The following is a 14,844-nucleotide window of genomic DNA, read 5'->3' as shown; positions in this document are numbered from 1 at the left end:
ATGTTTGCCAAGTTTCTTAGTTGTTGTTGAGTCACAATGTCTTAAATTGTTGAGTTCTCTTTGTTTGTTGAGCTCATAATTGTTGCCGAGTTCCTTTGGTTGTCAAGTGTTGCCAAGTTCCTTTACTTGTTGAGTGCTTCCGAGTTCCTTTGGTTGTCGAGTGTTGTCGAGTTCCTTTGGTTGTCAAGTTCTAATGAGTTCCTTTGGTTGTTGAGTGCTGTCGAGTTACTTTGGTTGCCGAGTGTTTCTGAGTGCCTTTGGTTGTCAAGCTTTCTGAGTTGTAACATTTTGTTTGTGTTGACATCAGATTGTTTTGAAGTGAAGAAACTGTAATGAAAAAATGATTTTTTTGTGACTAATGTCAAACCTGCTACTTGTTGGTAAGACAATTGCTAAGTTGATTTGAGTACTATCATTTGTTTGATTAGTGAAGAGGATTTGATCAAATAAGATAACAACATCACCTAAAGGAAAGGTTGAGTTATGATATAAAAAAGAAGTACAAAGATCAATTAAGATAGTGATGATATAGTGTATTGTTTATCTACTTAAGGCTTCAAAGGTTGGTTACACTTATTAAGTCTAGAAGAACAAGTAAGAAGAATTATGTCTGCCAAGCTTGACTAAGTGCATAGTAGGTGCCAAGCAAAGTTAGTGCCAGTCGAGTAGAAAATCAGTTGGAGCCAAGAAAAGTGAAAATTCAGTGTATGTTGAGTGAACATAGTGTAAGCTGAGTAAAATTTAGTTGATGCCGAGCATTAGTAAACTTTAGTGTTTGCCGAGTGAACTAGTGTTGGTTGAGTGAAAGAACAATATGAAAGCTGAGTGACAAAATATTGATGCCAAGTGCCAGTATTCATGTTAAATTGAAGATTTGATGAATATGAGCCAACTATTTTTTTTTTTTGAATTTATGAAGCATGTGGAAGATAACTGTGATGAGCTGGTGGCACAAAATTCAAGGCAAACTATTTTGAGGTAAATTCAAGGAAGATTATAAAGGAAGTTTCTAGAGGAACCAAATAGAAAAGTGGGTAGATTCATTGTATCCTACCTAATCCTACCTAACCCTAAAATGGATGATTGTGGTTAAGTAGAAAAAGATCTCAAATCTCTATTTATAGAGAGAGTTGGTCAGAAGAAAAGGTTGTCACATGCGAGAACCTAAGGAAGAAAAGGAGTCTAAGGTATTGCTTCATTCAGTGGCCGAACATAAGAGACTACAATTTGTATGCAAAGCAAGAAGACTTAAGAGTATGAATACTTGAAGGGTGAACAAGCTATCAGAGTTAAAGTGTGTGAAATTCGAGTAGAGTGGAGGACCAAAAAAAAGATCTTTAATCTACAAGTGAGTTGTAATTTGTTATGAGATCAAGCCTTACTATTAATTTCTAATCATTGTATCAGTCTAGGGTAAATCCTTTGAATTAAGATTGACCTAATAGTCATTTGTAAATCCTTTAACTAGGTGACATTCCAAGTGAATGATCTAAAGTCCTCTAAAAAGGCTCACTCCTCACAAGGTGATTGAAATCCTCTAACCAAGTTATATTTAATAGCATGTATTGTAACCTTTAATAGGGTTAGCCTTTCATAGGGCATCACTGCATAAAAGTGAGAATTAGTAGCATGTTATTGGTGATTTTTCCCAAATTGGGATTCCACATAAAATTCTTGTGTCAAATGTGATATTGAATTTGTTATGTTTCATGTTTACATTTCTACAAAGTCATTTTGACCTAGGAGAGTAACCTACAAAGTATTGCATGATTTAATGGTTACGTGCATAATAATATTTTATGGATATGGGTTCACCAAGCTGTGAAAATATTTATTTGTACATTTGGACCTTGGATAAATGATTCACCCCCCTCTCATTTATTTAAAAGAATTCCAATACTTGGTGTCAAAGTCATAATGCTTAAGAGAACTAGTTTGAAGGTAATAGAAGCAAAAGATTAAGATGTGAAAAAAGAGGTACCCAAGCTTAACAAGGAGAACTTCCCTACATGATAAAGTTTGATGAGGCTACATCTAGGAGGTCTTGGAGACCATGCATAATCTACCATCATCATTGAGCATGCCAATCCTACTGGAGCCCTATCTATTAATGATTTGAAAAAGAAGAAAGAACGCAATCAAAAAATGTTTGAGATTGCCTCTGCCCTAAGTTATGTTGAGTTTGGTGATATCAAGGGTTGTGATTCTGAAAAGAAGATGTGGGATACTCTGTACACTATTTATGTAGGAGACACAAATGTTTTGAGAGCCAAATCTGAAAGTCTTAGAGGTAAGCTCAATGACATGAAGATGCAAGGTGAGAACATTACTCAATATTTCTCTAGAATAAAAGATGTTGTTAATGTTATAAGAGGAGCTACTTATAGTAAGATAGATGATGATATTGTATTAAGCAAAGTACTGAGAACATTGTTGCCCATCTATGCTATTAGAGTTTCTGCCATAAAACAACTGAGATATATATTAGGTTCTAATCTGACTCTGAAAGGTTTGGTAGGTAAGCTTATTGCCTTTGAGCTTTCTAATTATGATAGCTTCAAATATGAAAATGTTGAATCTACTTTCAAAGCTAAGTTGTCATTAAAAGAACCTAAAGAGAAGAAGAAAAAAGTCAAATATGCTTCTAGTGATAGTGATATAGATGAGGAGGATGTAGAATGGCTTGCAGCACTATTAGCAAGGAGATTTCACAAAAGCAAAGACAAATTTAAGGGTAAGTTACCTATCATGTGTTTTAACTGCAACAAGGTTGGCCATATTGTTGCTAGATGTCTAGAGAAGAAGAACTATAGAAGTGGAGACAAATACAGAAGTAAAAGAGATGAGGACAACAAATATTACAAAGACAAAGGCAAGAAGTCTTACTACATTGTAGAAGAGGAAACAAAAGATGGATCTAATGACCATGATGATGAAGTGGTGTATGTTGTAATGAAGGATGATTCTAATGAGGATGAGGCAACTACACTGGTGTTTTATGTGAACAAGAGTGACAGATGGATCATTGATAGTGGAAGTTCACATCACATGACTGGAGCTAGAATTAAGTTCATTACCCTAAATTATTATGATGGAAATAGTGTAAGGTTTGCTAATGATGCACCTTGTCTGATAAAAGGAAAAGGATCTATCAAATTCATAGAAAATATCTTATGTGATAATGCTTATTATGTTGAAGGACTTAACTATAATTTGTTGAGTGTGTCATAATTGAATAGTTTAGGTTGAAAAGTTAACAAAAAAGCTAAGATCTATGATATTGATGGGAAACTAATTAGGAAAGGTGATCAAACTAGATGTAATCTAATTTATCTTGATATGAATGATGCTACTTGTCTTGTTGTGGAATTTGATGATGTGTTGTTATGACACAAGAGGTTATTTCATGTTAACTTTGATAACTTGGTCAGTATCAATAACATGAAAAGAGTGAGAGGTTTGCCTAAATTGAAGAAACTTGACAATATAATTTGCAAACAATGTCAGTTAGGCAAGATGACAAAATCTAGTTTTAAAAGTAAGACTCATACTTCTAAAGAAATTTTGGAGATTGTTCATACTAACTTGTGTGGACCAATTAATGTGTAAAGCTACAAGGATGACAAGTATATTATCCTATTTGCTGATGACTATTCTAGGATGATGACAATTATGTTTCTGAAATAGAAATCTGATACTTCTCAAATGTTTAAGTGATACTTAGCTAGAGTTGAAAAGGAGACATGAAAAAGCCTAAAATGTTTGAGATCTAATAGAGGAGGATAATTTACATCAAATGAGTTTGAGATGTTCTATAATGATAGAGGAATCAAATGATAGACATATGCACCTAGGACCCCTCCACAAAATGGAATTGTTGATAGGAGGAACAAATCTATAATGAACTGTGCTAGGACACTCATGATGGAGAAGAATGTTGCTTTGAAATACTGGAAAGAGGCTATAAGTACAACTGTCTATACCTTGAACCATGTGCAAGTCAAGAAAGGTACTCATTCAACACCTTTTGAACTATGGTATGTATACTCACCCAATGTAAAATATTTTAAGGTATTTGGAAGTAAATGCTACATTCTTAAAGATTTCAAGAATGGTAAATCATATGCTAAAATTGAAGAAGGTATATTCCATGGCTATTCCACAAGAAGTAAAGCTTATAAGTGTTTAAAAACTAATACTAACAAAGTTGTGGAAAGTGCAAACATGAAGTTTGATGAATATACAGAGGTACATGAGGCTAAACCTATAAAGGAAACAAAGGAATACAAATCTTTTGTATACTTTTATGAAGGTATGTATATTGATGAAGATGTTGTAAACCAAGTTGCAAATCAATAGAAAGTTTTAGTGATTGCTAAGTCACATACAATGAATGTTGAGTTGCATTCAGGAACCGAGTTACAATCAAGAGCCAAGTTGCAGACTGAAGTTGAGGCACATTCTGATTCTAAGATTAGTGTACATAAAAGAGATGTTTCAGTACATAGTGATTTATAAGTTGACAAACCTAATGAGGAAAATAAAGTAGAAACAAGATTGTTAAAGTATGTCAAAAGACATCACCCTGCTAAACAAATTATTGGAGATTAAGATGCTAGACCAATGACAAGGAACATGATGAGAAGTGATACATGTTTGCTAAGCACACATGAGCCTAAGAAAATAAAAGATGCCTTAGAAAATGAGGACTGGAGTAGAGCCATGAAAGAAGAGATTGATCAAATTGAGAAGAACAAGACATGCATTCTAGTTCCTAGATCATAGGACAAGAATGTGATAGGAACCAAGTGGGTGTATAGAAACAAACTAGATGAGAATGGTGAAGTCACAAGAAATAAGGCAAGATTAGTTTGCAAGGGTTATGCACAAGAAGAAGGGATAGACTATGGAGAAACTTTCACCCCAGTTGTAAGATTGGAAGTAGTAAGAACCTTGCTTGCTTACTCTACATACAAAAGTTTCAAAGTTTATCAAATGGATGTGAAATTAACATTTCTAAATGGTATATTTGAAGAAGATGTTTATATAGAATAACCAAAAGGATTTGTTGATGCTAACAACAAAAACCTATTATGTAGACTACACAAAGCTTTATATGGTTTAAAGAACGTCCCAAGAGCATGGTATGAGAGACTTCATACCTATCTTGTGCAGATTGATTTTGAGAGGACTGATGATAACAACAATCTATACTTGAAGAAAGAAGGAGGTAAAGGTATTTTACTAGATGGATTTTTTTGTTCATGATATCATATTTGGAGGTCAAGATGGACTAAGTAAGACATTTGCAAATGAAATGAAGAAATAATTTGAGATGTCTATGTTTGGAGAGATCAATTTCTTTGTTGGTTTGTAAGTATATCAAAGGAAATATGGGATATACATCACTCAGTCTAAGTATGTGAAGAAAATATTGAAAACTTTTGGATTGGAAGATTCAAAACCAATTAGCACACCTATGGTGACAGGACATAAGTTGTTAAATAATGATGATTCAACTAATGTGAATCAAACATTGTACAGGTTTATGATTGGAAATTTTAAAGAATGATGATTCAACTAATGTGAATCAAACATTATACAGGTTTATGATTGAAAAATTACAATATTTAGTACATAGCAAACCTGACATTGCATTATCTATTAGGATTGTTGCAAGATTCTTTACTAATCCTAAGGAGAATCATTTGATGGTTGTTAAGAGAATTATGAGATATCTGAAAGGAACAAAAGACTATGGTCTATACTACTAAAAAAATGAAAAATTTGAGTTGAAAGCCTACACTGAAGTTGATTGGGCTGGAAATATTGATGACAAAAAGAGCACTAGTGGAGGAGCATTTTTCTTAGGAAAGAGGTTGGTCATCTGGACCGACAAGAAAGAAAATTACATATCTCAATCTATTGTTGAAGTTGAATATGTTGTTGATATAGTAAATTGTACAAACATTGTATGGATCAAACAACCACTCAAAGGTATGAAGGAGGAAATCACTGAACTTGTGGTACTTTATTGTGATAATAAAAGTGCTATAAATATATCAAAGAACCATGCGATACACATAAAGACTAAGCACAATACAATCAAGTATCATTACTTGAGAGACTTAGTTCAAGACAAAGAAGTGAGGTTGAAATATGTGAATACAAAATTGTAGATAGCTGATATCTTCACAAAAGCTTTACCTAAGGATGCTCATGAGTAGCCAAGAGGTAAACTAGGGGTGATACACCTATCCATAGCTACTTAAGAAGCATGAGTAGTGCACTACATCAACTGAAGTTGAATGTTGTATCTTACAACTTGATGTAGTGGTTATTACTTTAGGAGCTGCCTATGGTAATCAAAGAGCTAGAACAATAGATAGTCACAAGTAAGGTGACAGAGGGAGAAATTGAAACTATTAACATCTGCTTGTTGAGATGACAAGTCTTTGGCATTGTTGTCAAAGAGGAAGAAATAAAGAAAGGGAGAAATAATAAAGAGGGAGAAATTAAGAATACTTTAGAAGGAGAAAGAAATATGAAATATCTACTCAGAGGGAGACAGTGTATCTGATGTTTACAAATGAGGGAGAAATGACTAAAAGAAAAAAAGTTGATTGTTTGTTGATCATAACATAATTTTGAATTTTATAGCCTATATAAAAGATGAAAGTTGTTGATAGAGGGAGAGATTTCAATACAAGGAATTATTTTATTTTCGGTATTGTTGTTGGTATTGGTTTTCCATTAATGCCAAAGAGGAAGATTATTGACATGAGATTGTTTTGAAGTGAAGAAACTGTAATGGAACAATTATTATTTTGTCATTGACGTCAAACCTGCTACTTGTTGGCAAGACAATTGCTAAGTTGATTTGAGTACTAGCATTTGTTTGATTGATGAAGAAGATCCGATCAAATAAAATAATAAGAGCACCTAGAGGAAATGTTGAGTTATGATTATAAAAAAGGAGTATAAAGATTAGTTAAGATAGTGATGATACAATGTATTGTTTATCTACTTAAGGCTTCAAAGGTTGATTACATTGACTAAGTCTAGAAGAACAAGTAAGAAGAATTGTGTCTGCCAAGCTTGACCGAGTTCACAGGAGGTGCCGAGCAAAGTTAGTGCAAGCCGAACAGAAAGTCAGTTGGAGCTGAGCAAAGTGAAAATTTAGTGTATGTCGAGTGAACATAGTGTAAGTCAAGTAAAGTTTAGTTGATGTCGAGCATCAGTAAACTCTAGTGTTTATTGAGTGCACTAATGTTGGCCAAGTGAAAGAACTGTATTGAAGTTGAGTGACAACATACTGATGTCAAGTGCCAGTATTCATGTTAAATCAAAGATTTGACAAATCTGAGTTGACTATTTTATATTCTTGAATTGTGTGAAGCGTGTGAAAGATAACTATGATGAGCTAGTGGCACATAATTCAAGGTAAACCATTTTGAGGCAAATTCAAGGAAGATTGTAGAAGAAGTTTCTAGAGGAACCAAATGGAAAAGTGGGTAGATTCATTGTGTCCTACCTAATTCTACCTAACCCTAAAATAGATAATTATGGTTAAGCGACAAAAGATCTCAATTCTCTATTTATAGAGAGAGCTAGTCAGAAGCAAAGGTTGTCATATATGAGAACCTACATAAGACAAGGAGTCTAGGGTATTGCTTCATTCAATGGCCAAAAAAGAGAGACTACAATTGGCATGCAAAGCAAGAAGGGTTAATAGTATGAATGCTTGAAGGGTGAACAAGCTATCAGAGCTAAAGTGTGTGAAAGCCAAGCAGCATAGAGGATTGAAAAAAAGATTTTTTTTAAAATTTGCAAGTGAGTTGTAATTTGTTATCAGATCAAGCCTTATTGTTACTTTCTAATTAGTGTATTAGTCTAGGGTAAATCCTTTGGATTAAGGTTGACCTAATAGTCATTTGTAAATCCTTTAACTGGGTGACATTCTAAGTGAATGATCTAAAGTCCTCTAACAAGCCTCACTTGTAACAAGGTGATTGAAGTCCTCTAACTAGGTCACATTTAACAGTGTGCATTGTAACCTTTAATAGGGTTGGTATTTCATAGAATATCACTTCAGAAGAGTGAGAATTAGTAGCATGTTACTGGTGGTTTTTCCTAAATTAGGTTTCCACGTAAAATCCTTGTGTCAAATGTGTTATTGAATATATTATGTTTCATATCTATATTTCTGCAAAGTCATTTTGACCTAAGACAGTAACCTATGAAGTTTTAAGTGTTGCATGATCTAATGGTTGCATGCATAATAATGTTTTATGAATATGGGTTCACTAAGTTGTGAAAAGTTTTATTTTATACATCTGGACCTTGGATAACTAATTCACCCCCTCTCAATTATTCTAAAGAATTTCAACAACTTGGTCCTTCATGTGTCGGGTTTTCTATGTGTGGTTTCTAGTTGGAGCTGACCTTTGCATTTAGTTTTGTGATAGGCATTTGCTGAGAATCAACTTGTAGCTTGTTTGGAATTTAATGTAAGGGTTTAATTAGTTGGTATTTGCAACATGTTGACTTGTGGCCATGCATGTATTTAAAGGGTCTTAGGTAGAGTCTTAGGAGGTAGAGGGAAGCAAATATGATAGAGTAGAAGCAAGTTGAGAATGCGAAGTTTATCATTGTGGATCAAATTTGAGTTGCAATGTTGGTCGTAACCCAGAAGGCCTTACAATTGGGCATGTATCTGATATTTTGATGAATCTATAAAAGCATTTACTCCTCTATCTCCTGTGGTTGTTATTTTTGTTTATTTTCTACTATGTTTACTCTCACACGTGGCTTGGATAGCTAGGTGTACCTTTGGCCCTAGTTATCTCATTCATCCCTGCATCAGGGGTGGTTTGGATAGTTGGGTGTGCCTTTGGCCCTGGTCATCTCATTCCTCCCCGTGTCAAGTAATAAGGGGTAGAAAAGAATAGCTTGTAGCTCTCTTACAAGGCTATAAAGCATTAGTGGTTGAATTTTTATATTTGAAGAATTTATATTTCATTTCATCAAGAAAGAAATTTGCACATTTTTTCTTGCAATTTTTTTTTCTTTGTATGAATGGATGGTGGAGTAATCCTCATTTAGCTCAAGAAAGAATATGTTTTGGGTATGCTATTGGGAGTCCCCTAAATCAACAATTTTGGAATATCAGTGGCTATAAGAGTGTAACATTTTAGGTCCTTCAAAATGACTAAATTTGGTTATATTTTGAAAAATTGAAGAGGATCATGTACATAAAAATGTGCCTTGATTAATTGTGACTAGAATAGGAAAAATAATTAAAAGAATCTCATGTTTTGGAAGAAAATCAAACTTATGAATGAATGGGCCATGCTCAATGCTTTATACAAAATTAGCATTTATGATAATATTAAGTCATTAGAGAGAAAACCCAACTTTCACAATGAACCTACAAAATACCTTAACAAACATATCTTCTATGATAAACATTAGTTCTTTAAAACAAAGACATTCAAAACACCATGAAAATTCACTAACTCAAACAACAAAAGTTCTAAATTCAATAAGAAACATGTTTAAAAGAACAAAGTTAAAAGCAAAGGATGTTAGAGGAAACTAGGATGTTTAATAACATAGTGTAAGGAAACTTGCAACCAAAAATATTACCATTTCCACATAACCCATAATAGATCTGAAATAAATATGCAATTGAAATCCATATGCAAGAGAATAGACAACATACACACAAAAATGTGACACAAGATATACCTTGGGAAACCCTCATTGAGAAAAAACCTAGCCTTCAAAATCATCCAACACCATGTATTATTCAACAAAATAAACCATTGTTGTACAACCATGGAAGCCTTCAAAGCTATAGTGACAACCAAGCAATCCATGTCAACAAGCATGGATGCACACATCCCATGTCATGATTCTAACCTTCACAAGTGCTCCCTTGGCTAACCTATCAAACCTTGTTTTTCTCAACTCTTGCCTTTTCCCCACTATCTTGTCTCTACAACTACCCTTGTGGCTGCTTATATAGTAGCAAGTCCCACAAAACCACCAAGTGGTATTACATAAACCATGTGCTACCTAACCCATTGACCTCACATTTAATATTGGACATTTAATTATTAATCTATAGCCACATTAATGAACAAGGAAACAATCCTTTCTAGCACATCCACCATCATGGATCAAAGTACAACATGTGCTCCATCTAGGTACTTATAATAAAATCAAAGTATTTAGCATCTCCAACATTAATGATCCCGCCTCCTATTATGCCACTACCATTGGATATATATAGAATCCATCCAAAGAGAAAGCCACCCAATTTGTCATATAAGAAGATAATAAAATATTGTACCAACTGAAATGCCAAGCACAAACACCTAATCCAAAGATAATCAAATGTATCCATAGTTGTCAAAATATCCATAGCTGAAATAACACCCACAACAAGTGCCAACCCATCCAACTATTGATACCTCAAAATCTATACCAAGTGAATCTCACATCATCAACACATCAAATCTATAACCTACAATCACAAGCCTCAAGAGCAATACCTACCACATATATACCAAGAAGTTCCGATTGCAAAAAAAATGTCAAATCTATAACCAATCCACTCACAACATCTCATAGAAGTGAATCCATGTAGTATCAAGAACATCCACAATACATAAACCAATATCATGCAAGAACAATTCTCAAAACAAGTCTCCAATGCTCTCCCAAGTTCTCCACAACCAACAAATGAAAGAGATAAAGAAATAACCATGTCATCTCTCACATGACATACATGAACACAAACTAGTGATCATAATGTGATATAAATATCAAGATTTAACTGTGTGATTTTTGAGTCAAACTCGATGACCCATGTTTCATGAGTAGTGATTCAACATGAATCCATCTCCCATGAGAATAAATGGAACACTTAGCACTCATTGGATCTAGGTGATGCTCATAGGGGTGAAGCATCGGGACTTCTCGGGAGGTCACCCATCCCAGTACTACTCCAGCCTGAGCGCGCTTAACTATGAAGTTTCCTCCATAGTTAAACCCAAAGCTTGCAACCCCATTTGCAAAACCTTAACCAAGTGTTGTGCCTTATGAACCATTCATTAGAAAGCCCCTTAAGCTCATCAATTGATAAGTAGGAGATAATTTCCACAGCTAGTCAAATTGTGATATGAATATCAGGATTTAACTGTGTGATTTTTGAGTCAAACTTGATGACCCATGTTTCATGAGTAGTGATTCAACATGAATCCATCTCTCATGAGAATAAATGGAACACTTAGCACTCATTGGATCTAGGTGATGCTCACAGGGGTGAAGCACCGGGACTTCTCGGGAGGTCACCCATCCCAGTACTACTCTAGCCTGAGCACACTTAACTACGATGTTTCCTCCATAGTTAAACCCAAAGCTTGCAACCCCATTTGCAAAACCTTCACCAAGTGTTGTGCCTTATGAACCATTCATTAGAAAGCCCCTTAAGCTCATCAATTGATAAGTAGGAGATAATTTCCAAAGCTAGTCAAATTGTGATATGAATATTAGGATTTAACTGTGTGATTTTTGAGTCAAACTCAATGACCCATGTTTCATGAGTAGTTATTCAACATGAATCCATCTCTCATGAGAATAAATGGAACACTTGATGAGCTTAAGGGGCTTTCTAATGAATGGTTCATAAGGCACAACACTTGGTGAAGGTTTTGCAAATGAGGTTGCAAGCTTTGGGTTTAACTATGGAGGAAACTCCGTAGTTAAGCGCGCTTAGGCTGGAGTAGTACTAGGATGGGTGACCTCTCGAGAAGTCCCGGTGCTTCACCCCTGTGAGCATCACCTCGATCCAATGAGTGCTAAGTGTTCCATTTATTCTCATGAGAGATGGATTCATATTGAATCACTACTCATGAAACATGGATCATCGAGTTTGACTCAAAAATCACACAGTTAAATCTTGATATTCATATCACAATTTGACTAGCTATGGAAATTATCTCCTACTTATCAATTGATGAGCTTAAGGGGCTTTTTAATGAATGGTTCATAAGGAACAACACTTGGTGAAGGTTTTGCAAATGGGGTTGCAAGCTTTGGGTTTAACTATGGAGGAAACTCCGTAGTTAAGCGGGCTCAGGCTGAAGTAGTATTGGGATGGGTGACCTCCCGGGAAGTCTCGGTGCTTTACCCCTGTGAGCATCACCTAGATCCAATGAGTGCTAAGTGTTCCATTTATTCTCATGAGAGATGGATTCATGTTGAATCACTACTCATGAAACATGGGTCATCGAGTTTGACTCAAAAATCACACAGTTAAATCTTGATATTCATATCACAATTTGATTAGCTGTGGAAATTATCTCCTACTTATCTAGTGATCATAATGCCCAACCAATCTCAAATCCAATGTAAGTGACACCAAACATCTAGGAAGATAACCAAGACCAAAAAGAAAACTATGCAAATCATAACCTATATCATGTCCTTCTACACACACATCTACATGTAAACCATGCCAAGTAAGATCTCCTCCATAAAACCCAAACCAAGAAGCCACAAAAACACCCAAACTATACCATATAACTAATCATGGATGTAAGCCTCTCACTATTAGAGTAATTATTTTTTTGCACTTATTAATTAAATCACTTTGATTTAATTAATTAAGTTGCCTCTTACTCTAGTTTGCTTAAGCTATCTTGTAGGTGCATATAATTAATATTTTATTAATTATATTGTGCAACCTAGCTTTTTTAGGCTTTAGGTTACCCTTTTCGGGTTTCAATCTCCTTTATAAGGATTGATCTCTTTGTATTTTTCATTATGAAGATCCGTTGAATAATATTTCCTTCGTCTGAGTTTTTCAGATCAAACCCTTGCCTCTTCTTCTCTTTTTCTTTTCCATGACAGGTTTTTTGCATGCAGGTTTTCTTGGGCTTTGTGGATTTGTTGTGCACTTTTGCTCAAATCCTACATGGTATCAGAGCTAGATCTATTGTAGCTTGTTCGGTGTTTCAAGAAAAAGGGAGAACAAGGGTTTGGTGGATCAGATCTGGTGTTTTTTTAGGCTTTTTCTGAGAAAACAGGGGGTTCACTAATTTTTACAGTAGTTTGAGGCCAAATAGACCTCACGAATGGATTCAGAAGGCGTCGAAACCCCCGTTTTGATATAAAATTTGTCCAATTTGGACAACGTTGATTTGGAAGGCAAAATTATTTTGTTCGACAGGCCCATACGGCCATTGGCATGCGGATCGAGGCGAAAAATAAAAAAAATTGCAAAAAAAAAAAAGTGGCACTTTTTGTCATAGCAGTTTAAAAAATCACCTGCGGTCACTGAGATTGCTAGCGGTTAGCGATAACCGCCTACAGTAAACATGCAGGTGGTCCGCTGACTGTAGCGGCTCTCGGCGACTGCTGCCGCTCTGCAACCTCCGCCGCCGGTGGCACCGCCCGCCCATCAGCGGCTCCGTCGGCTTCCTCAACTTCGCCTCCACCCAAGTGGTGGCACTTTTTTTTGTGAAGTTTTTTTATTTTATTATTATTTTTTTTAATTAAAAAAAATAAATTTTCATGCATTCCGGAGGCCCTGGTGGTTTTTTTTCCGTAACTTGAGCATACAGACGTATTTTTTCAATCTGAAAAATGTGTTAGAAAGATGGTTCCGAGACAGAGATGATGGTATAGGTGTTTTTGGGTTTTGATGTAGTTTGGTTGCCTATTTTGGTAGTCAAAGCTGGATGTTTTGTTTTGCACTCCGGGAGGCGTATCTTGAGCATTTGATCTCTGATTTTGGACTTCTTTATATCGTTGGAAAGCTATTTCTGTGCTCTTTCCAGTGATGTTGATTGTTGTTCCAGATTTTGTTCCATGCACATCTTATTCAGTCTTTTTCATTTTAGCATTCTGATGGATATCCTGTTTGTTTTAGGTCTGGGGATCGATTTTGTTGCTTCAGATACTTCGTTTTGGGCTCTACCTTCTGTTGTTTCAGCCTTATGTTTTTTTTTATCATTGTTGATATTCATTGTAAGCATCTTTATGCAAAGCACTGAGATAAAATGCCACTCTTGCATTTCAGATCCTTTTCATCATTGTGATTCGTTGTACTCGCACTATTTAATAAAGTGCCATGGGGGGGATAGTTGTTTGCCGCTTATAGGCCCTCTTTCTCTTTTACCTCATGCAGTGTCGATGACATGTGCCTTTATTGGTGTCTGTACCTCACTCTCGATGTGTTTGGTTCCTGTGTTGTAGGAGATTCTTTGGCGCACCTTTTCAACTGCCTGTCACCTCACTTGCATTAAGGGGGGTTATATTGTTGTTCTATGCTTCTTTGGTTGATGGTTTGTTGGTGTGAGCTATGTATTTAGTACTTGATCCTATATACTAGGCGATTGCAGTGGCTAGCTACCTATGCATTTCGGTGAGATGGATCATCTACCATATAGACACGCTCAGTTCGTGCCTTCTATTTCCATGGAGGTTTTATAGATCAACATTTTGCCAGAGTTTTGCGGTTCTTCATGTTTCAGTGATTCTCTTCTGATCTCTTTGTTCCTTCTTTTGGAACATTCTTTGCTATCTCTTTTTGGAGTAGGGTTTTTCCCATGTGGTTTTCTCTATTTCTCCTCTTTATAGAGATTTTGTTGTGATTGGGTACTTGATCAGGCCTTGTTGCTGGGACCCAATTTTCCTGCTTTTGTAGCTATGCTAGGTTAGCTTACCTCCTGAGCTTCGCTTAAGGGGGGGTGTTAGAGTAATTATTTGTTTGCACTTATTAATTAAATCACTTTGATTTAATTAATTAAGTTGCCTCTTACTCTAGTTTTC

This window comes from Cupressus sempervirens, chromosome 3, assembly GCF_028749045.1.
Source record: "Cupressus sempervirens isolate cs-2001-9-10 chromosome 3, ASM2874904v1, whole genome shotgun sequence".
Classification (NCBI taxonomy): Eukaryota; Viridiplantae; Streptophyta; class Pinopsida; order Cupressales; family Cupressaceae; genus Cupressus; species Cupressus sempervirens.
This window is presented reverse-complemented; position numbering follows the sequence as displayed.